The sequence below is a fragment of the Puma concolor genome, chromosome B3 (genome assembly GCF_028749965.1).
Source record: "Puma concolor isolate L17-30 chromosome B3, mPumCon1.1.hap2, whole genome shotgun sequence".
Lineage (NCBI taxonomy): Eukaryota > Metazoa > Chordata > Mammalia > Carnivora > Felidae > Puma > Puma concolor.
Window position 1 is genome coordinate 59,838,548 of NC_141672.1, and position 24,903 is coordinate 59,863,450.

The 24,903-nt window shown below is 35.7% G+C and overlaps 1 long non-coding RNA gene across 1 annotated transcript in view; it reads left to right on the top strand.

Annotated features, from left to right (window-relative positions):
• The first annotated feature begins 264 nt into the window (after window positions 1–264).
• Window positions 265–24,903, top strand: part of LOC147579993 (uncharacterized) — a 59,107-nt gene continuing 34,468 nt past the window's right edge. The window contains exon 1 of the long non-coding RNA XR_015252406.1: window positions 265–736. This is a non-coding gene — a long non-coding RNA (uncharacterized LOC147579993). The remainder of the gene's footprint in view (window positions 737–24,903) is intronic.

A 24,903-nucleotide genomic window follows, 5' to 3' on the forward strand; every position in this document is an offset into this window, starting at 1 on the left:
CATATGGTGAGTGGAGTGCACAAAGCTCTCCTCTCTGCCTACAGAAGGAGGCATATTTTCTTTCACACAAAAATGACATCTGATGACTCGGCCTTGCTCTTAAGAGCCTATATCTTCTAAGAGGGGGACTCCTTTTCCTTATTTGCTCACAGGCTATTGGTGACCATGATTATACCACTGATAGTTTATCTTCCTTCTTCCAAGCTGCAAATCATTTTTCAATGGCATCTTCTGGCTTTCGTTACAACAGTGGAAATGGAATAACTATATGCTTCCCATCTCTCTGAAAAGCTGGGAAGCCCAAAATATTGTGGATTGTTTTGGCAGTGCAAGCAGCCAGCTGTTGACTGGAGTTCCACAGAACCAGCCAGGGATGTCAGTGGCTGACTCTGGCATCTGTGTTATGAATGATATCTTGGGATAAAATCCCACCCCCTGTAGTTTCTTGGCAGCTTAAGAATCTCAGACTGAGATGAAAACATGGCTTTCAATGCCTCAGTGAGTTGCTGGAATATTTTGGAACTGCTTGAGCCAGTATGAGATTTGTGCACATCTCTGATTTTCAATCCAGCTTTGAACTGATATTCAACACCCGAGAAGTAGAATCTTAAAATGAAAAACATCTTTAATTGGTTCAAAGGTCCCAAGTTCCATTACCTCTGAAGAAAGAATCTTATAGAGGTTTTTCTGATCTTTCATCTGCCCACAATTGCCTTTCCTAATCAAAAGTAGCAAGGTAAGAATCTTTCTCTTTTACTATTTGAAATATAGTACTAATCTTCGAAGGCAAGCAGAAGGAAATTATCCTTTTAACTAGCAATAGCTGTTTCAATTTCAAAGATTATACAAAAATATGTGTCCTTAGTCTGTTTACAGCATTTTAATCATTTCCCGTAGCAGCTTGGATATTTTATTACAGGGTTGTTTTTGCTTTTTAAAGCGGAGACGCAGACTCAGATGCTCAGTTTAGAAGATGAGGAAAACAGTGACTGCTATTAGGATGGGTCTGGAAATGGGGCGGGAGATGAATAGGTGAATTAAGCCACCATATGCCCAGTGAATTAAGTAAAGTCCTAGAACGTTAGAAAATACTTATCTGATTTAAATAGGAAATGCTTTGTCTAAAAATACAAAGAAATGAAAATAGAAATTAAATCATACATTGCTGACTTGTTACAGACAGCCAAAATGTTTTATAACTTTGGCATAAAAACATCATACCAAGAAAAGCAATGAATTTTATAATTACTTTTGGAAATTCCTTCTAACATCAAAGCCTTATAAGAAAACCTCACATGACCATTTTATATATATATATATATATATATATATATATATATATATATATATATATTATACATTTATGTGTACATACATATTTATGTAATATATGTTTGATTACTAGTTAAATACAATATACTTCATTGCTAATATACCAACTCCTCAGAAGAAATAGACACTATGTTTGGAAAAACCATGGTAAAAGGTAGAATACCTTCTGCAATATTCTGCATTTGTAGTTAAAACTATATATCTGAAGAAAAAATATAGTTAAAAGGATGATTTTATTTATTATTTATTTACTTATTTATTTTTGGTTTGGGAAACTCTGTCGGTCTTCTCTCAAATGACAATCTTATGGGGAAAAAAACATTTAAAGATTTAAAAATATTTGTTATTTAATTCTGTGAGATTATGTGGAAATAATTACATAGCCATATGGTGATGGCTTAAGAAATTACATTTTGTGTATAAAGCCTGAGATTCAATTTTTTCTTGGTTTGTTTGATTTCAATTATTACATTACATAAATTTTTAAATAATTTATTGAGCCCTTACTATACTAGGCATTGTGCTAAGGAATTTATAATATTGCCTTACTTCATCCTCACAACAATCCTATCAGATACTATGATTATCCTTACTTGACAGATGGTAAAATAATCTTTAAAAAATTATGTAACAAGCCCAAAGCCATTCAGCTAATTGTTTCACACCTTATTAACTCTTAACACCACTCTATTAAAAATGATCACGCACATCTTCCTCATAATTTCCACTCATTCTCAAACTTTTCTGTTAAAAAGTGAACAAATATCACTGAGGTTTTGTTTGCATAAGAGACAGCCACGTCCACTTCAAGGCCTACATTTTTTTTTTTTTTTAATGTTTATTCATTCTTGAGAGAGACAGAGCATGAGCAGCAGAGGGACAGAGAGAGAAGGAGACACAGAATTTGAAGCAGGCTCCAGGCTCTGAGCTGTCAGCACAGAGTCTGACACGGGGCTCAAACCCATCAACCGTGAGATCGTGACCGAAGTCGAAGTCAGATGCTTAACCAACTGAGCCACCCAGGTGCCTCCTTCAGGGCTTACTCTTATGACTGATGACCATTCTGTAGAAGAGCATTACAATAAGTTATCATGCTTTTTCCATTTATTTAGGAATAAGATGTATAGGACTTACATACATCTGCTCCATAGATGGAGAATGACTGCAAACATCCTAGTACACATTTGTCTAATGATCCATACTGTTAAGTGGGCAGTCAGGGCTGCGTGGCCACAGTGGCCAGATGAGGAAAGGAGGATGGACACAGAGGGCCCCATCCTGAGATCACGTCCTTTCAATTGGTCTATCTAGTCAACTCAGATCAACTCTCCTAGATCATCCTCTAACCAAACTCAATCTGGTGCAATACAAATTCCCTCTGACCAGCCATTCTTTACTTACAATAGAACTGATAGAGGAAAAATTCATAACCCCAGCAAACAGTGGCTTAAGTGGAAGCCTAATAAGGGTAAAATAATCAAAAATACTAACCTAAAAATATCAAATAATAAAGTTTAAAGTTTTACTTTTATATGACACTTCAATAATTTATATATGTCTATATACATATATATGTCTATATGTTATATGCATATATATGTTATATATATATTATAGACATATATATATGTTATATGAGACTTACAACATGGCATTAATATTGAATATAATTTTAGAACTAGTGTCAAAACAGCCTTAATTACTCAAGATGGATGCTCAAAAACTTATTAGCCATTCTTGAATGTAAATAATGTTCATATCTAGAGGTGAGCTAGAGGTGTTTACAGTTTAGAATAAAGTCCAAACCTTTGGGGGCAGGTATGAAACTATCCTTTTCTTTATCAATTTTATGTATATTCAATGTTTACATGAATCAGTTTTTATACAATATTTTCTCTCCCAGATTAAAGATTATGTCATATTTGATAGTTTTCATTAATCTGCCTCAAATTTCATTAGGACTGCAGCATTCTAATAAAGATGCATATCCCATTGCCTCTGCTGACAATTTAAGAAAATGTCATTTCATTTTTGCACATAAAATAGGGAAAAGTTACTTTCAGAGTCACACAATACCTTGACCTAGATATTAAACCTTCTCAAGTACATAGGATAAAAAACAAAGTCAAAATTTGTCTCTAGGTTTATTTACATTAGCTGATAAGATTTCAGTAGAACAGGAAAGTCTCGACAATTTTCAAAACATACTCCAAAAAAAAAAAACAAAAAAAAAAAAACTTATCCTATTCTTTTAATACAAAACAGAATTTTAAAGAAATGTATACTATTTAATCAAATAATTAGGTTTGTGTGTTTTTAAAGTGGTTCACCCAGTTTTCCAATTGGATTGTTACTGCCATCCTCACCACAAGTGAATTTAAACACAATGGAGTGGAATATTTAAAATTAGAGTTAAATTATTAGCAAAAAAGTTAATAGATGATTCCGTTGTTTTTCAAATAATGGAAGAGTGACTTCCCTTATATTCACTATTAAAAAGGAGAAAATTCTGAAAAACTGCCCCTCAAAATGAAATACTTTACATGCTGAGCTCTAATCACCCATTTCTCCAGTCTGTCAGTTTTAAAATATTGCAGAGCTGACTTCCCAGCTGCCGGCTGGCAGTCCAATTTAAAGAAGTAGCCGCCTAGAGAACTGTACAATAGAGCTTAGTTATCACCATTCTGCACAGCATGAAGTCGGCCGCCACCTCATGAGCAAACGCAAAGGACACAATGCAGTGAAAGGGTTAATTAGGAACCCACACAGAACTCCTTTGGCATTGTGGTACTAACGTCCCTTTTAACCCTATTTGTTGTAATTTTTGTAATATGCTGTTTGTGCTTTCGGGTTGCATCATAAATTCATCTGAGGATTTTCTGAATATATCCATATCCTTAAATTAGATGAATGATTGAAAATTTATTCCCTAAGAATGGGCATGATAGAACATTTTACTTGCTGGCCTTTCATCTTTCATCAAAAACACCATTGAATTTTCAAAGCAATTGTTTGAAGCAATCAGTTAAATATCTGGGTTTTATATAGCTTCTCACTTTTTGGTTGCTCAAGGGAAGTCTGGCTATAGTATCCTACTGCTTTGAAATGAACAGAAGCAAGGAAATATAAAGGTAATTTAACTTTAAATAAACTTGTTCAGCAATGCTCAGCAGACATAAATGAATACATTTTTTAGAAGCTGTGAATACTTTATCACGGCTATTGTTCTTTTTAATGTATTTCAGAGGCATTGCAGGTACTATAACTCCAAATGATTTCCACTTAAAGTTCTCACCAGATATAGTTTGCACTTAAACTGAAAACTTAAGAAAAGGTCAAGAGGAATACAATGATAACTACACTAAAACACAGAATAGTAAAGGCCCTTGATGTGATGTGAAGTTTAAAAGTATGCAAACCATGCATGCATGCTAAAATCATGTAGGAGAAACTAGTTGACCAGAAAAGTTTGAGTATTCAGGGCTAATTATCAGATTTACCTGATAACCATGTTTCCTTTAAAATTTCTGTTCCTGGGAGCCTGGGTGGCTCTGTCAGTTAAATGTTGGACTCTTGGTTTCAGCTCAGGTCATGATATAACAATTCATGAGTTTGAGCCCCAAATCAGCCTCCACGCTAACAGCATGGAGCCTGCTTGGGATTCTCTCTCTGTCCCTCTGTCTCTGCCCCTCCCCTGTTCATGCTCTCTCTCCTCTTTCTCTCTCAAAATAAAAAAAATAAACATATATATAACATATCTATTATATAAATTTATATATATAAATATATCTAATATTTATATATATAAATTTCTCTTCTTTCTGGATGCCCAGCTCTCAGATCTTTAATTCCACATCAGCTTGTCCAACAAAGGTAAAAGAGGAGACCTCTCAATATTGCTGCAGCTTTATCTGATAGCATTTATCAGATATTTACTTTCTAAATATGCTAAGGATCAAAATTAGACTTTTGAGGCATCTTAGGATTCTAGTCAAAATTAGGAAGCACCATTTGTTCACTGAGGAACAGTATACAATGGTGGTTATTAGGGATGGGAGTACTTATTTGTTTTGAATCTTAATGCTACTGCTTAATCATTATATGACTTTTAGTAAGACACTTAACTCTACTGTCTATGCTTCAGGTTATCATCATAAAAATGGGGCAATAATACAACCTCCCACTTAAGCTGTATAAGAGGATTAAATAAGGATTCCATATAGGTAGTACTCTATACTCAATTATGTCATGGCAGAGAGAAAAGCCCTTAAAAACCATTACTTTTAATTATAAAACCTTGTTTGGTGCTTACCATATAAGAGTGCTGTGCTAGAAGCTGGGGATACAGTCATATGTGATACAGACCACACTCAATGAACAGAAACAAATAATTAAAATCAAATTGAGTTGTGACAAATATAAGCTGAGTTTTATAAAGGTCTTTTATATTATCAGATGGTGAAAGGAAAGAATTCCAGGAGAAGATGCCATCTGGGCTCATTTAATGTTTATTTATTTATTTTGAGAGAGAGAGAGCGCCAGCGAACATGAGCAGGAGAGGGAAAGAGAGACAAAGAGACAGAGAGAATCTCAAACAGGTTCTGCGCTGTCAGCGCAAAGCCCCACATGGAGCTTGAAGCCGCCAACCATGAGATCATGACCTGAGCTGAAGTCTGACTCTTAACCTAAGTCACCCAGGTGTCCCTAGACTTATTTCAAAACATAAGTAATTTCTGAAAAGTTTTAAATTATTTTTAATTAATTGGATCTTTTACTCCTACTGGAAGATCTGATCCTATTTTCCAACATTTTCTGTCCTCTAATTTTTCACTCATCTAAAATGGCTGAAAGGATATAAGACAGATACAAAGACAATAATAAAGAGAATTGTCTAAAGAGAATAGACAATAATAAAGAGAATAATAAAGAGAATAAAAGACAACATTGGTCTAGGATAATAGCTTGCATTGCCCCTTGATATACCCTCCATGATGTCTTAGTGATAGGCTTTCCTAGGCTTAAAATAGTTAAATACAGTAAGTGATAGAATTCTATAAAAGGTGACCTAATATAATTTTTTAACAAAGCTAAAGGGAAAAACTTCCTTTGGAAAAGACATGCAATTTCTATTGTATGCCAAAAACCTTGAAAGACACAGAAGGCTTCAAAGTAAAGACCCAGGAAAAATAACTGTCAAGTACAGGAGAAAAGCATGAAATCATAGACTGCCTAATTCCAAGGGTTCCAAGAAGTAGAACTTTTTTTTTTTTTTAGGACTCCCTCGATTTTATTGAAATATACCAGATAAACCCAGGACTTGTGACTCAGTGCACCTAACTCTTAAGCTTGAATAATTAAAGTTTTTGTTTTTTTTTAAACACTCCATTTGACCTGATAGGAGTGATATTCAATTAGTGTAAGGCCTTTATATAGATAGATAGATAGATAGATAGATAGATAGATAGATAGATATAAATATAGATATACAGATATAGATATAGATATAGATAATTTATGTTTATATTTATATTTCTTTATTTTTAACTCTTTCACTACATTTAAAGTGCTTAAAGTCCCTAAGCCAAAAAACTGCCAATCACAATAACTAAGCAAGTCTTAATTGCCATAGTTTGTGCTAAGATTAAGCATGGGAAAATGAAGTACATCAGGAAAGGACAGATGAGGACAAATGAAAATTATATAAAACTTGCCCACCATGCTAGAGTAATACTCTCCTTTGAAAATTTCTTAAGGTTAATGCTTAGTCAGAGATTAATTTAACCATGTTGTAAAAGAGAGGAGGACATAGTATAGATGGTAACTATGCCTTGCTAGTTCTGGTTCAGCACAAAACTCGGGCTTTGAACAGTCGCAAAGTTTGACCTGTTGTGTTACATTTACACGATCTCTTTTGGATGGAGATTTGCCACAGCTCAGTCAATACCTGAAAATGGTAACACTATGGTTTCTAAGGCTAAATCTATTTTCTCAATAGAACATCCATAAAGCCTGGTATGACATTCATTTTCATTTTACAAACAGCTCTTCCGAAATATATTTAAATAGCATTCTGCTTCAAGACAGTGACTGAGAAACTTCTGGGATTCTGTGAATTATTATTCCTTACTAGTCACATACATAAAGTGGTGAGGGAAGGCGAGATAAATATCAAAAGGAATTTCATAAGACTTCAAAATCCATATGGGAAAGGGGTTAGAGAAACAGATTATATATATATATATATATATATATATATATATATACATATATATATATGTGTGTGTGTGTATGTGTGTGTGTGTGTGTGTGTGTGTGTGTGTATATATATATATATATATATATATATATATATATCACACAAAAGACCTAAAAGAAAGAGCTTTGAGAAAAGCTTTTTAGGCATAAATTTTATTATTATTGAGAGCAAAAGAAGAATGAGCAAAATCTAGCATGTTAGTTCAGTCTTTCTGCTAAAGGACTAAAACAAAACCATACTACAACACATATGCTCTGAAGAAACAGCTTGAATTAACATTATTTATGCTTTCAAAAACTTAAAAATGTATATATTTAGAGAGAAAACCAAAATATACCGTGTTTCTTGAATGGGGGTTGGAGAAGAATGGACACTTTGGCACATGCAGAGTGAAGATTAAATGAAATGGCCACACTTACCCAATGCCCAATATGCCCAAAGTGGTGATGGGCACGAGCTCTAGGGGACAAAAATGTAAGTTGGCAGATGGCTAATGGTGAAAATAAGCTATTTCTGAGTTTGGTGAAGAAGAAAGGAGGGGGCGCTAATGTTTGAAGAAGTCATTAAGTGTACAGCACAATAGAAAGGCAACAATCAGTGATTCCTCTTTAATTTTAAATGTCAAGGACCATGGTTTAAGAAAGAAATGTGTTGCCTGAGGAGGTCAGGGCCTCAAGATGGCTTGCTAGGTGAATTCACCACTGTGTAGGCCTTTAGGCTCAGAGAGCAGATTTTCTCAGCACTAACTGAAGAGTTTGTGCACAAATTAATCAAATTACAGAAACTGATGTCTGAAAATCAGAATGCCTGAGCAAAGAACAGAAGTGGGAAATTCACAGGGAGGGGGGGAAAATGGCAAACCAAGAGATACCATTGTTAATTTGCCCATTTTCAAAAACATAATTAATGGTGAAACCAAATTGCCAGGTATGTCAGGAAATGAGCATTCCTACCCACTGCTTTTGGAAATGTGAAGTGAATCAAATACAAAGGACAATTTAACAAAATGCACCAAAATCCATATATATTTCTTGGCCTGAGTCTAAGAAATTATAGTTAAAATTAGTTGGAAAGTACATAAAGCTATATATACAAAAGTGCTCTTCAAAACATTGTTGAAAAAAGAAAAAGAGATGGAAACAACCCAAACTTGAAAACACTGGTTTGAGAATAATCTTAGGGAAGTAGAATTGAAAGAACTATAATGTTTTAAAAGGAAGCTCAATTTATTTTAACCACGCTGTTTGGAAAGAAACTTACTTTGTGAACAAAAGGCAGATGGTCTGCCATGGAAACAGAGAAGGGAGATCTATTACCCAAGAATCTTGGCTAAAGAAGGCAAAGTTGAACATTATGGCTGTGTCTAAATATCTACTGAGGGAAGACAGAGAAAAACTTGTATCAGAAACACTAAATATCATCTTATACTTTTGTTCTGATTGCATGACTACCAAATTCCTGATACTATACTTGTCTATTTTTTTAGTAGAGATTTTATGATCCTCTCTGCCAAGAATTATGGTCTATTTGCTAGTTGGATTTATTCTTGAAATTTAATTAAATTGCATTCCTTTTTTTTTTTTTTTTTTTTTTTTTTTTTAGCCATCTTTGCTTTGACTTTAAAAATGTAAAGTTTTGGGGCGCCTGGGTGGCGCAGTCGGTTAAGCGTCCGACTTCACCCAGGTCACGATCTCACGGTCTGTGAGTTTGAGCCCCGCGTCGGGCTCTGGGCTGATGGCTCAGAGCCTGGAGCCTGTTTCCGATTCTGTGTCTCCCTCTCTCTCTGCCCCTCCCCCATTCATGCTCTGTCTCTCTCTGTCCCAAAAATAAATAAACATTGAAAAAAAAAAAAATGTAAAGTTTTAATTTTAGAGTAATTTTAGATTACCAAAAACTTGCTTAGTATAGAGTTCCCACTTATCCCTTATCCAGGTCCCCTATTAATATCTTACATTATTTTAGTACAGCTGGTCACAACTAAGGAATTAACATCGATACATTACTATTAACTAAACTACACACTTATTCATACTCTGCTTCATTGAATTTATTTAAGGGGGAAATAATGTGTTTAATCTTTTCATGTTATTTCTTTGGTCAATATGCCCAGCTATAAAGTTTTAATAAATATTCAATCTTCCTGTTCAAAAATAAAAATCTCAAAGCCTTTTCTGTATTCCTTAAAAATGTAAATTTATGTACAAAATAATTCCCTGTTATGATATGTTAAAAACTAGTCCAAATCTCTGCAACAAGGGATAATTCTGTTCTGCAAATCAGGAATTGATTTAAATAATTTTAGGAGCTCTTGGGTGGCCCAGTTGATTAAGCCTGCGACTTTGGCTCAGGTCATGACCCCCACCACATCAGGCTCTGGGCTGACGGCTCAGAGCCTGGAGCCTGCTTTGGATTTTGTGCCTCCCTCTTTCTGTCCCTCCCCCAGTGTGCTTTGTCTCTCTAATCATTACAAAAGTTTTTTAATAAATAATTTTAATAAAATAAGAGATTTATTTTTAAGGAATTGGCTTGCACAATTGCAGGCCTGACAAGTCTAAAATCCATAGATCAGGCTGCTAGAACTCAGAGAAGCATTGACTCCATCTTGAGGCAGAATTTCTTTTTCTCTGAGGAACTGAAATTTGTTCCTAAGGCCTTCAACTGATTGGATTAGATATATTCACATCAATCAGGGCAATCTCTTTTACTTAAAGTCAACTGATTAGATGTTAACCCCACCCACATTAGCAAACTTAGATTAGTGTTTGATTAAATCATAGGATGCTAGGGTCTAGTCAAGTAAACTATCATGGCAGGGCACATAACCTCGGACCATATCCTACTGGGCAGAACTCAGTCAAAAGTCTAGAAAAAGAGAGAGAGAGAGAGAGAGAGAGAAGGGGGAGGGAGGGAGGTTCATTAAGCTTCTCAGTGTTTTAATTTTCAAAAGAATGGCTGTTATCCATTAAAACAGCTTTACTTTTGTCATGCTAAACTTTATGTAGGAATTATTAAATTTAATTACATAGAATGTTTATATAATGAGCAGCATTCTTTTTGAGCAATATTCTTTAATTGTTACTAAAGATTTTATATCCATATAGACTAGGGATTGGTGGTCCTTGAACAACAGTCCTTTGTTAGAACAAATACACTATGAAATACTTCATCACAGGTACCTGTAACACAGCAAAATGAATATGAAAGGAAAAAAATACTAAATGCATACTAGGACATACATAACTTGGTTTATACTACTTCAGTGCCTTTAGAATAGTGGGCCTATGTGTCATCAATGCCTTATACACTGGGAGACTCAATACCTAAATTTTAAAAAGAAAACATAAGTAGAGAGAACACATCTCCTGATCACTACAGAGGGAATAAGAACAAAATCTCTTTTATATTTATTTCTCATATTCTGGCATTCTCACATCTATGATAGTTATAAAAATTTAATTTAGTTAATATATAAAATTTCTTCTCTGTATTTAAGAGTTTCTTATAATTTTCTTCCATCTTTTTTTCCTTTCCCTCATGTTCATCTCTCTTGTTTCTTAAATTCCACATATGAGTGAAATCATATGGTATTTGTCTTTCTCTGACTGACTTATTTCACTTAGCCTAATGTACTCTAGCTCCATCCACGTTGCTGCAAATGGCAACATTTCATTCTTTTTTATGACTAATATTCCATTGTATATATAACCACATCTTCTTTATCCATTCATCAGTTGAAGCACATTTAGGTTCTTTCCGTATATGGCTATTGTTGATAATGTTGCTATAGACATTGGGTGCATGTGCCCTTCAAATTCATATTTTTATATCCTTTGGGTAAGTACCTAGTAGTGCAACTGATGAATTATGGGGTAGTTCTATTTTTAACTTTTGGAGGAACCTCCGTACTGTTTTCCACAATGGCTGCACCAGTTTGCATTCCCACCACCAACTGTAAGAGGGTTCCCCTTTCTTCACATCCTCACCAACATCTGTTGTTTCCTTTGTTAATTTTAGCCACTCTGACAGGTGTGAGGTGGTATATCATTGTAGTTTTGATTTGTAGTTTCCTGATGAAGAATGATGTTGAGCATCTTTTCATATGTCTGCTAGGCATTTGTATGTCTTCTTTGGAGAAATGTTTATTATGTCTTCTGCCCATTTTATCACTGGATTATTTGTTTTGGGATGTCCAGTTTGATAAGTTCTTGACATATTTTAGATACTAACCCTTTATCAGATATATCATCTGCAAATATCTTCTCCCATCTTCATCAGTTGCCTTTTAGTTTTGTTGATTATTTCCTTCACTGTGCAGAAGTTGTTAGTCTTGATGAAGTCACAATAGTTCATTTTCCTTTTTGTTTCCTTTGCCACCAGAGATGTTTAAAAGTGTTTCTTAAAAATTTACAATTTTAAAAATAATTCATTTGTCAGAAGAGCTTATTAAACAAAAACTAGTAAGACCATCCATCCTGTGTAGTCAAAATCAGCACCAAAATAAATATCTAGAGACATTCTGTTGCAGGGCTTAAATTCAAATAGTTGAACAGATTAGACCATATTCTGCTCTTGAGTTTATATAAATAACAAAGTATACTTCCATGATCTTGCTAAGTTACTCTGGCACTGAATGGCTCAAATATTCAAAGAGACATCATTGCCAAACTTTCATTCTTAGCTTTCCTCATTCGGAAATTTTCACACTGTTTTCACAGATTCCTTGGGTGAACCACACAAAGATAATACACTTGTCAAAGAACTGACTTATTAAACCAGTGGGGAAGAACAAAGAAGACTTTTAATATATAAAGCCCAAACCAGATTTTCCTATTTAAAGGAGAATTGTTTGAGTTATTGCAGAAGCTTGGTGAATTACAGAGATTCTTGAGATATATTAGAGTCACTTAGGGAGCTAAGTGAGGGAGTTAAAAAACATTGATTGTCAATGTGATATACCACATTAATAAAAGAAAGGATAAGATCCATATGATCCTGTCAATAGATGCAGAAAAAGCATTTGACAAAATACAACATCTTTCTTAATAAAAACCCTCAAGAAAGTCCGGATAGAAGGAACATACTAAAACATCATAAAAACCATATATGAAAAGTCCATAGCTAATATCATCCTCAATGGGGAAAAACTGAGAACTTCCCCCCTGAGATCAGAACACAATAGGGATGTCCACTCTCACCACTGTTGTTTATAATATTATTGGAAGTCCTAGTCTCAGCAATCAGACAAAAAAATTAAATAAAAGGATCAAAACTGGCAAAGAAGAAGTCAAACTTTCACTTTTTGCAGACGACTTGATACTCTACATGGAAAACCTGAAAGACTCCACCAAAAGACATGTAACTGATACATGAATTCAGCAAAGTTGCAGGGTACAAAATCAATGTACAGAAATCGGTTGCATTTTTATACACCAATAATGAAGCAACAGAAAGAGAAATAAAGAAACTGATCCCATTCATAACTGCACCCAGAACCATAAAATACCTAGGAATAAACCAAATATCTGTATGCTGAAAACTATAGAAAACTTATGAAGGAAATTGAAGAAGATACAAAGAAATGGAAAAACATTCCATGCTCATGGATTGGAAGAATAAATATTGTTAAAATGTCAATACTACCCAAAGCAATCTACACATTCAATGCAATCCCAATCAAAATTGCACCAGCATTCTTCTCAAAGCTAGAACAAGCAATCCTAAAATTTGTATGGAACCACAAAAGACCTCAAATAGCCAAAGTAACACTGAAGAAGGAAACCAAAGTGGGAGGCATCACAATCCCAGACTTTAACCTCTACTACAAAGCTATAATCATCATGACAGTAAGGTATTGGCAGAAAACAGACAGACCAATGGAATAGAATAGAGACCCCAGAATTAGACCCCCAAATGTATGGCCAACTAATCTTTGACAAAGCAAAAAAGAGTATCCAAAGGAAAAAAGTCTCTTTAGCAAATGGTGCTGGGAGAACTGGACAACAACATGCAGAAGAATGAAATTAGACCACTTGCTTACCATTCACAAAAATAAACTCAAAATGGGTGAAAGGCCTAAATGGATGTGAGACAGGAAACCATCAAAGCCCTAGAGGAGAAAGCAGGCAACAACCTCTTTGACCTCAGCCACAGGAATTTCTTACTCAACATATCTCCAAAGGCAAGGGAGTTAAAAGCAAAAATGAACTATTGGGACCTTAACAAGATAAAATGCTTCTGCACTGCAAAGAAAACAATCAACAAAACTAAAAGGCAACTGATGGAATGGGAAAAGATATTTGCAAATGACATATCAGATAAAGGGTTAGTATCCAAAATTTATAAAGAACTTACCAAACTCCACACCCAAAAACCAAATAATCCAGTGAAGAAATGGGCAAAAGACATGAATAGACATTTTTCCAAAGAAGACATCCAGATGGCAAACAGTCACATGAAAAGATGCTCAACATCTCTCATCATCAGGGAAATACAAATCAAAGTCACACTGAGATACCACCTCACACCAGTCAGAGTGGCTAAACCAAACAAACCAGGGAAGTATAGATGCTGCCGAGGGTGTAGAGAAATGGAAGCCCTCTTGCACCGTTAGTGGGAATGCAAACTGGTGCAGCTGCTCTGGAAAACAGAGTGGAGGTTCCTCAAAAAATTAAAAATAGAACTACCTTATGACCCAGAAATAGCAATACTAGGAATTTACCCAAGGGATACAGGAGTGCTGATGCATGGGGGCACGTGTACCCCAATATCTATAGCAGTGCTTTCAACAACAGCCAAATTATGGAAAAAAGCCTAAATGTCCATCAACTGATGAATGGATAAAGAAGATGTGGTTTATATATACAATGGAATAGTACTTAGCAATGAGAAAGAATGAAATCATGTCATTTGCAGCAACATGGATGGAACTGGAAGGTATTATGCTGAGCGAAATAAGTCAGTCAAAAAAGGACAGATATCACATGTTTTCACTCATATGTGGATCTTGAGAAACTTAACAGAAGTCCATGGGGGAAGGGGAGGGGAAAAAATAGTTACAAACAGAGAGGGAGGGAGGAAAACCACAAGAGACTTAAATACAGAGAACAAACTGAGGGTGGATGGGTGGGGTGGGGTGGGGAAGAGGGGAAAGTGGGTGATGGTCATTGAGGAGGGCACTTGTTGGGATGTGCACTGGGTATTGTATGTAAGCCAATTTGACAATAAATTGTATTAAAAATAAATAAAAATTAAAAAAATAGAAAACATTGATTGTAAATCACTCTGGGGTTAGGGCAGTGCTTGATATTCATTTTTTTTAATTTATTTTTGAGAGACAGAACACAAGTAGGGGAGGGGCCGAGAGAGAGGGAGACACAGAATCCAAAGCAGGCTCCAGATTCTGAGCTGTCAGCACAGAGCCTGACGCAGGGCCTGAACTCATAAACCATGAGATCATGACCTGAGCCAAAGTCGGACACTTAACCAACTGAGCCACCCAGGTGCGGCCTCCCTTTTTTAACCTTTTTTTTTTTTTTTTGAGAGACAGAGACAGAATAATCATATTTTTAAAGCTTTTCTGATTATTCTCATGAGCAGCCATGGTTGAAAAGTTTTGAGGCAGTAGAAAAAGATATGAACCTCCAGTTACACACTGCATACTGAACATATATGTTTGCCCCTAGTCATTTCTCCTAAGTCCTAATGACTGAACAATGAGTCTACTGTGCTCCTGACTAGGGCTTCACTCTTGCATACACACTGTCTAAGCTTTATTCCTCTTAATTTCCCTGTGTGAAAACCTTTTATTTGTTTCACTACTCAGAGTTCTGAATGAGGTGGTGGAGTAGTCCTGAAATTCTCAGGACCCAAATGTTTGTCTACCATTTATTATCGTTATTTCAAAATGGGCAATTTGTAGTCACTCAATGAACCTGCCATCATTGTTAAGTTTTCCTACATGTACAAATGTCATGGGCCAAATGGCACCAAATGCTTGAAATTCTGGCAGGATTTTCCCAAGAACAATTCAGAGTTTCAGTGGCCACCCTGGAGCACCTGAGACGCATATATAGGACAATCCACTGTGTAGTGGACACTCAAAGACTCCAAATATGCTATTGTCAGCATACAACAAATTTATTTGAAGAGGCTTTTAAGAGAAAAATTTCATGTGTGACAATATGTATGGACTCAAAGAATATTATGCTAATTGAAATAAATCAGATAGAAGAAGACAAATACCATATGATTTCACTTCTATGTGGAATCTGAAAATGAAACTTAAACAACAGAATCAGATTCATAAATATAAAGAACAAACTGGTGGTTTCCCAGGGGGAGGGATGTGGGGGGATGAGCAGAATTGGTGAAGGGGATTAAGAGGTACAAATCTCCAGCTATACAATAAATAAGTCACTGAGAAGAAAAGTACAGCATAGGGGCTATAGTCAATAATGTTGTCTGGTGACAGATTGTAACTACACTTATTGTGGTGAGCACTTCAAAAGGTATGTAATTGTAGAATCACTATGTTGAATTCCCGAAAGTAACATGATATTATGTGTCAACTCTACATTCATTTAAAAAATATTTGTAAAGTAAAAAATCAGAAATTTAAATTTTCTTTCTTTAAAACTGCTTAAAGAAGACTAATAAGAACATCAGGATCTAAAATCCAAACTTAAACTCTCTTCTTCTCCTGACTCAACTCAGGGCCTGCCTCCTGTTTATTGATTATCTCCTCTCTCCTTGATCTGTTCCTCTTGCTGTCCCTTCACTGGACCCTCTTCTCTTCCCTCTACTGACCCTTCATATACATAACCCTCTTACTGACCATAACTCCTCACAATATCTTCAAGGGTAAGTGGAGAAGAACATCACCCCAACTCCAGTGGAATTGTACCTTCAAACATTGATGATGTTCAGACCTATAGAATCAACTTTTCTAACTCACACTGAAAAACAAAATTTTAATGAAGAATTGAAATTTTTCTTTGAATCATGTTAATTTGATATTCCCTGTTCTTTACCAATTAATATATCTCCTTGTAAGACCCAGAAAAAAAAATCTGGTTTTATTAAAAAAAAAGAGGACAGACTGATTAAAGAATTATATGAAAGCATTGATCGAAATTTGAACATAAATAGATGATAAAAAGGACATAAAAGAGTATAAGATCTCTTAGCTGCTATCTCTGAAGTCTTTTCTATAAAAATTGGTCAAAAATCAGGTCCTGTAAACAGGAAAAATAAATAAATTTATCCATCTTTAGAAACTATACTAATCTCAATCAGAGAAAACATTATAACTACCTATGCATCTTGGTTGATGGTTTTAAAGCTGAAGTGGCAGATTTAATAAGGAAACAGAAGATTAAGATGTTCATTTGCTTCCTGTCTGAATTACAAAAGCTAGCAAAAAAAAAAAAAAAAACCCTAGAAAAACAAAAACAAAACAAAAAGCTCTGAAGACACTTGGACTACATAAAAAGAAAAATTGCAGACCAAATTAATACCTCTTCAGATTAAGCAACAAGGTCACCTCTCTTGAATGTGTAGAAGAAAACACATTCATATCATAAGAAAAAGAACAAGGGAAGAACATTAACTCTGCCTTAACTGAGAAGAATATCAATCAATCAATCAATAAGGGGGTGGGGGGATTTGTCTAACAGAATAACACCCTGTAAGAATAAATCATTTCTGTTCTGCCCAAAATTGCCCTTACTATGAAAAGGAAATCTTTCCATGCAATTTGCATAACTAATATATTCTATATCTAGTTGACTTTATGACTGTTGTGTTATTCCTTCCTTGGAATAACAAGATTTCAGGGCTAAGAATCTCAAATAGCCCTCAAGCTTCTCAACTCATCTACTTCCTGTCTGTCTGGGACATTGCACTATAGTCATCAGGCTTTTCTGCTTAGGGATTTCACTCCAGTGAATCTGCTAGGACAAAATCTACTTTAAAAATGGGATTATTTATTCAATTTGGATCAGACAGCCACTTTCTGGACAAAAATTCAGTCTATAATTCGATGAAACCTCCTGTATTGATTTCTCACTCTCTGAATTTGTCTCCAGGAGCTTCTGTGGTAAAAACAGTTGAGATGTCAGACACATAAATGAGACTGAACCCTTAATGACCTCAACCGACCTGGCTGAGCCCTTAGTGAAATTAACCCAATACCCACTAAAAAGAGAGAATACTTGGAGCACCGGGTTGCTCAGTCAGTTAAGTGTCTGACTGTTGCTTTCAGCTCAGGTCATGATCTCACAGTTTACGTGTTTGAGCCTCACCTCTGGCTCTGTGCTGACATCACAGAGCCTGCTTGGGATTCTCTAGCCTTCTCTCTCTTTGCCCCTCTCCTGATTGGACACGTGCCCCTGCACTCTCTCAAAATAAACAAACAAACAAACAAACTTAAGAAAAAGAGACAGAGAATACTCAAGAGCTGTTGTGCATTATATCTGTGTATCCCCTAAAACAACTCATTAGTCTCTGTATTAGCCCTTGTATTAGCCCTGTCCTACCCACCAAAAAAGTAAATAGGTACAGCTACTGCTTTGTTGAAGTTTTTAAAGCTATTGAAAGGTTTTGCTTCTTTGCTTCTCAGGGATCCCCAGCCCCAATATCGTCTTCTCCTTGCACACCGACATAGCTATTTACATTATGGCATTAGATCTACACCCAGCATTCTTGATATATATACTTACACCCAAGACTTATGGTATCTGTTTGCATTCGCTTGAGAAAATCAACAATATGCTTGAATAGTTAGGCCCTAGAGTTTACAGAAGTACCTTCTTACTCCTTACAAATACTTAATCATAAACTTACAAACATCCAAGTCCCAGGAATCCACTTATATACAATATGTTGATGATCTTCTGTTATGCTGAGAGTCTTACAGAATTTAATTCCCTTCACTTGAGAATAACGCTACCATAAAAGAAACACAAAGTATCTACCTATGAATTCCAATTTTGTCAGACCTACATGTATTAACTAGGCTATAACTTCAGACAAAATGGGTAGTCTCTTTCCCTTCAAAGACTGGAAGCTATTCATGATTTTACCTGGATAATTGTTAAAAACAGTTCTTGGTCCCATGGGATACTATAGATACTGGATTCCACAGTCTTCTGATGTGATAATCCCTGACACATCTAAACCCTTTCCTTGAATAGACCCTAGAGCATCTAAAGGACTACCTTTAAAAGACCTACCTTTAAACTCCCAAATTACTATAAATCTTCCCTCCTCCCCCTGTTTGTACCTGGAAGATCAGGTCAAGTTTTGAATGTCCCACACAATCGAGATTATAAACCTATTATTCATCATAGCCTCTCATTGACCCCAGGGCTAACGCTTGCCTTTCTAGTTCATGTGCAGTAGCAGCAGCAGCATAGTTAACTAGAGCCTATGTTGAATTCATTTTAAAATATGTATTTTATCTCATGATTTTTCAGGTTACTCATACCTTACTCTTGACTGAAAACACTCACCATTTTTCTTCTAGATTGACCACACGGAGGCTACTAAATTGACTATAAATCTAATGTGCTCAGTCCTGCTCACATCTAACCCTCTGCCAGAAGCCAAATCTACGCAATTTAGTGAAACTGTAGTCCTTACTTGGACCTTTTAGTCAATGGAAATAAGAATACAAATGTGTGTACAGATTGTACAGATATGCTTTTGAGGTGGTTCATAATTTTTGCACACTCTGGAAGCAATATAATTTCTTAAATGCAGATGGTAGTTGAAGTAAATATGCTAGTCATATAAAACCCTCTTAGATGTCTTTTTTCTAAAGGTATTTACCACAGTGATCCTGTTACCAGATGTCCCATGTATCTATGGATCTCACCCTTTCCTTGCCTCTGCCTTTTTATAGAGTAATACAGACCGATATCATAAAGATTTAATGTGTGTGGGACCCAAGGAATTTAACAAAAATCCCCTACCCCTGGACAAGCAGAGCAAGACTAACTCCATTTTGTGCTACACCCACCATCTCATGTATAACCCCCACATGACCTACTTATTGCTTAAGACACTCCCCCACCCTAGTCAAGCCGCTGAGCACACCCTTACTGGAAACCGGCTCAAATAGGAATGCGGAACCCCTAACCGCCCAAGAATGCAAACCCCGCCTTTTGCCTGCCAAACTTGCGCGCCAATTCTGACCAGAGTGATAGGCTAGTTCAAACAGTTACTATAGGGCAAATTGTAATTCAATTGGCCACCTGCTTGGGGACTGACATGACTATGCAACTTTCTGTGTGTGTTACAATCTCATTGGCCACTGGCCCCTATAAAACTGCTACGCCTCTTAACCTAGGGGTCCAAGTCCCTGCTCTGCTGTGTCGGAATACTTGGGCCCAAGCTCGAGCTTGCAAATGAACCCTTGTGAGTTTGCATCGGTATCGGCTCCTTGGTGGTCTCTCGGGTTCGAAATGGGGGGCATTACATGTGTATACTCAAGACTACCATCAATAGATTCAAGAGATTCACCAAAAGTATAAACCTCATGACCCCTAAATGACCCACAGCCTGGAAATCTGGTTTCCTGGAAATTATATCACTGTAAGACCGCTCTTAAAGTTTATTAGAGGGGACCTTACAAGGTACTATTAACCACAAATACTGCAGTAAAACTCTAGGAATCAACCTTTGAATTCATATTTCCCAGTTAGAGAGAAATATATATATATATATATATATATATAGAGAGAGAGAGAGAGAGAGAGAGAGAGAGAGAGAGAGAGAGAGAGACATATATTTAATGCGTATACTTTAGTTGGGATACACACACACACACACATATGCAACTTTGTGTATACGTTATATAAATTTTGTAAATATCCAAATTTTGGCCATATACTCCTACCACAAAACAAATCTCAAGAAATTTCAAAGGGCTGAAATCAAAATGGCATGTTCTCTAGCTTCAATGCAACTAAAATCAATAACAAACAGGAACTAGAAACCCACATATTTTTAAGATTAAGAAACCATTAAATAACTCAGGGCTCAAAGAAGAAATCATAACTGAAAAGATGTTTTAAATAATAACAAAATTCTGCAGTACCAAAACATTTTACATATAGCTAAAACTCTACCTGGTTAGGAAATTTATAAATATACTTTTAAGCACTAGAAAATAAGAAGACTGAAAATCAGTGATCTTAGTATCTATGTAAAAAATTTAGAAACAGTACACGAAATCCCCCCAAATAGAAGTAAATAATGAAGATCAGAACATAAATTTATGAAACAGAAATAAACATATAATAAAAGTTTAAAGCCAAAATTAGTTTGTCTAAAGTTCTAAAATAAATGAAAACTCTCCAGTAAATGATCAACAAAAAGAGAAAGCACAGATAATAACCACTGTAAGGAATAAAGGAAGAGGAGCTAATTATAGATGCTGTTGATATTAAAGAGATGAGAGAATATCATAAATAACTTATGTAAGGAATTATTTTTTTAGATAAAAGAGACATTTTTAGATTGAAGAAAGAATGGGATATTCCTATTTTTCCATGGCCAATCTCCCCCGAAACTTACTTTCTGACATTTAAGAAAAAGTCATTTTTATCTTATAAGAGCTTCTCCAGAGATGAAGAAACACTGCTCTTTACCCTAGGTGAAGCTAATACAATTCTTATTACAAACCTGTAAAGAACAATGCTAAAAAAGAAATTTTCAGGTTACTCTAATTCAAATATGTATATAAAAGTCCTAATAAAAACTTTCTCAAAATAAATACAACAAAATAAAAAAGGAATAGTATAGCAGAACCAATTTGATTTATCACAGAAAATGCAAGGTTAATTTAGTATAAGAAAATCAACTAATATTATCTGTCACATTAGCAGGTTAAAAGAAGTTATGCCATCATGTAAATGGTGCTGAAAAGAAGTGACAGATATAATTCAACATTCATTAATTACATTTTTCAAGAGAGAGAGAGAGAGAAGCATATGGGGGGAGAGCATAGGGAGAGGGAGACAGAGAATCTTAAGCAGGCTCCACATCCAGTGCAAGCTGATACACGACCTTGATTGCCCTCCTGATAACCTAAGCCAAAATCAGTCAGACGCTTAATCGACTGAGCCACCCAGGTGCCCCAGAAAGAACAAATTTTATTCAGATTAAAATAGAAAAAAAAATCCCCTATCACCCTATCATTATTCACAGATGATATGATGGTTTGTGAAGAAAACTTTTAATTGTTTTGAAAACAAATTAAATATGTACAAGTTTTGACAGATCAGTAGATTCCAAATCAATATGTATCAATCAATGCTATTTATATTCCAGCAACAAACAGATTTACAATTTTTAATAGATCGGTTAAAAGAACACAAATATAAAATGCCAAGAGAAAAATTTGTGTATGACTTCTGTACGAAAAATTATAACATTTTATTATTTTACTGAAAATTACTGAGTACTTGTATAAGAGGAAGATTATGTGAAGGAGTTAGAAGAGTTAATAATACAAAATGGTAAATGTCCCCTAAATTGTCGATAATGTAATGAAAACCCAATCAAAATCCCAACAAGTTTTGGTAATTGCTGTTGTTTTTATAAAGAGTTAGTGTCACTTTGGAATACAATTTGAAAATAATATATCTTAGGACCCAGCAATTCCATTTCTAGAAATATGATTCAAAACTATACTGTATATAACCTTGTATAAATGAACTCAAGGTACAAGCATGTGCAAGCATGAGAATAGCAATATTGTCCACAGAAGAAACTGGCATATTGATTTTCAATTGCTGCTGTAACAAACTGCCACAGACTCAGTGGCTTAAAACTACACAAATTTATTCTTGTAATTCTATAGTTTAAAGGCATCACTGGGCTAAACTCAAGGTGTCAATAGGACTGCATTCCTTTCTGAAGGCTCTAGTGAGAATGTTTTTTTGCTTTTTCTGGTTTCTAGAAGCCACCCATTTTCCTTGGCTCATGGCCTCCTTCCATCATCTTCAAAACTAGCAACATGGCATATCTTTGATCATTCTTACATAGTCAAATTCAGTCTTTGATTTTCCCAGAAAGTTTCTTCCATTTAAAGGAATGAGATTGGGTTGGGCGCATCTAGATAATCCAGAATAATCTTCCCATCTCACAGTCTTTAACCTTACTCATAGCTGGCAAAGTCCTAAATCCATTTTTCCATGTAAGGGAATTCTCATGTGGTTGAACATTTTCCAGGGACCATTCTTCTGCTTACCATAATTGAAAATAACCCACAGATTAATGTGGTAGTTGGTGTTCTGTCAATTTAGTTAAACCAGGAACTACATTTTTCAGAATCCCTTTTCCTGAATTGTTCCATGTAAGAGTGGCTAAAGGAAGGGCTTCTGTGAAATTTGGAAGGAAGAAGCAAAGCAGCTGCCATTATTCTTAGATCATTATGGTCAGGTAGTAAATAGACAAAGAAATGTAGAGGTGCCAATGGCTCCCAGCTCTCTCTCTCTTCTGCATTTCATGTTCAGCCTGTCTATCCACTTGCTGGCCTTGCTAATCAAATTGGCACCTGGTCTACCATCAAATGCTGGTCTTTCCTAACTCACAGACCTCTCCACAAGCTCCTCCTTCGTGTCCCATTTTGGTGGTTAGATGTGTTTGGCTTTCTTGTTTCCTCCGCAAGTTTTGACTTGCTATTTGTGACACTGTTTAAAGAGAGATCTGTTAAGTGACACACACTATCTCTTCCTTATCCCTGAACTCTCCCCTCTAGAGTTTAACTTTGCAAGTTACTCCCATATTTGTGTAAAGTCTATTTCTATAATAGAGCTTTTATTTCGTAAACACTCACAGTTGTCCTATTCCTTTTATAAAGGAACCCTGAAGGTTATAGTCAAAAGAAAGTGAAATGGATTATTAAATTGTGGTATTTCTGTATGTATGGCTTATCGCACGAAGGGAGGGATGGAGGGAGGGAGGGAGGGAAGGAGGGAGGGAGGAAGGAAGGGAGGGATGGGAGGAAAGGAGGAAAGGAGGAAGAGAGGAAGGGAGGAGGGAAGAAGGAAGGAAAATTTCAGTGCATGAAATGAGCACCTGCTGCCTCAAGTAAGTCAAAAAAATTGTTTCAGTCTGGTCCAGAGGGAAGATTTCTTTGCCTCTCATTTTTATAATGATAATTCCCTAACAAAGCCCAGCAGGTGATTAGTTTTAGTAAGCACTGGCAACCAGCATTCACTGCTCCCTGAGGAGCTAAATTCTCCATCTAATGGAACTTTTCTTACAAAAAACATCCCAGGATGAAGAAAAGGAAGCATACTCCTCAAAAATGGACTTTAAACCAACATATTTTTCAGAACACAGAGCAGTGTCACCCTTATGTTTCCCATTTATTGAGCTCTTACTAGTGCCCGGCATTGTGCTAAGCATCATTTCATTTAATTCTCACAAAAACCCTATGGAAAACAGACCAAGATCCTCACTTTATATATGAAGAGACTGAAGGTCTAAGAGTTTAAGTACCCTTCCACAGGTCACAATAAGTGAAAGATCTGGCAAGGAAACCCAGATCTTGCTAACTGAAGTCTGCATTCAACCTGCTGAAGTCTGCATTCAGCCTTCATGGGATCCAAGGTAAAAAAACAAAACATAATATTTGAAGTAACCAGAGTTTTCCTGGCTCTATAGTTTACCTCCAAGTTATGTTCCATGACACTTGGCATTTGATGTTTGTACAGTATTCACTATTCTCATTTGGTTCAAGGAAACCAGTCTCCCATCCTTAGGAATAAATTCATAAAAGGTACAGAAGGAGGAGGCAGGTCATGTGGAATAAAGCATAGAGAAAGGTAATGAATCACAGAGGTTTAGGCCCAGGTTTTCAAGACAGATGGATTTGAATCTGCATCCCAGCTCTGTAGAAAGAGAAATGGAAGAAATAGGAAGGGAGAAATCTTTGGCAGCTCTGGTGTTCTATTATTACATCCATTAAATGATAAATGATCTCAAATATACGGAATTTCTTAATTTTTAAAAATTTCTTACTATTTTACTACTGGGGAGAAAAAATACTGCTTTGTTGAAACAATGGATTTTTTGTTTTCAGCTTTTTATTCCATGTATTCCTATAAATCAACATTTTTGTAAGCCAAGTCAAACTGCCTTATTCAAGAAGTCCAGATTGGATATAAACACACAACATTAAGCTATGGCTTGGGTTACACTGAAAGGCTTAGATCATGGCAGAACAACCATGTGATCAGTGTCAGGGCTAGGTCTTGGATAGCAATGGGATATATCAAGGAAGAGAAGGAATAGTTTAGTCC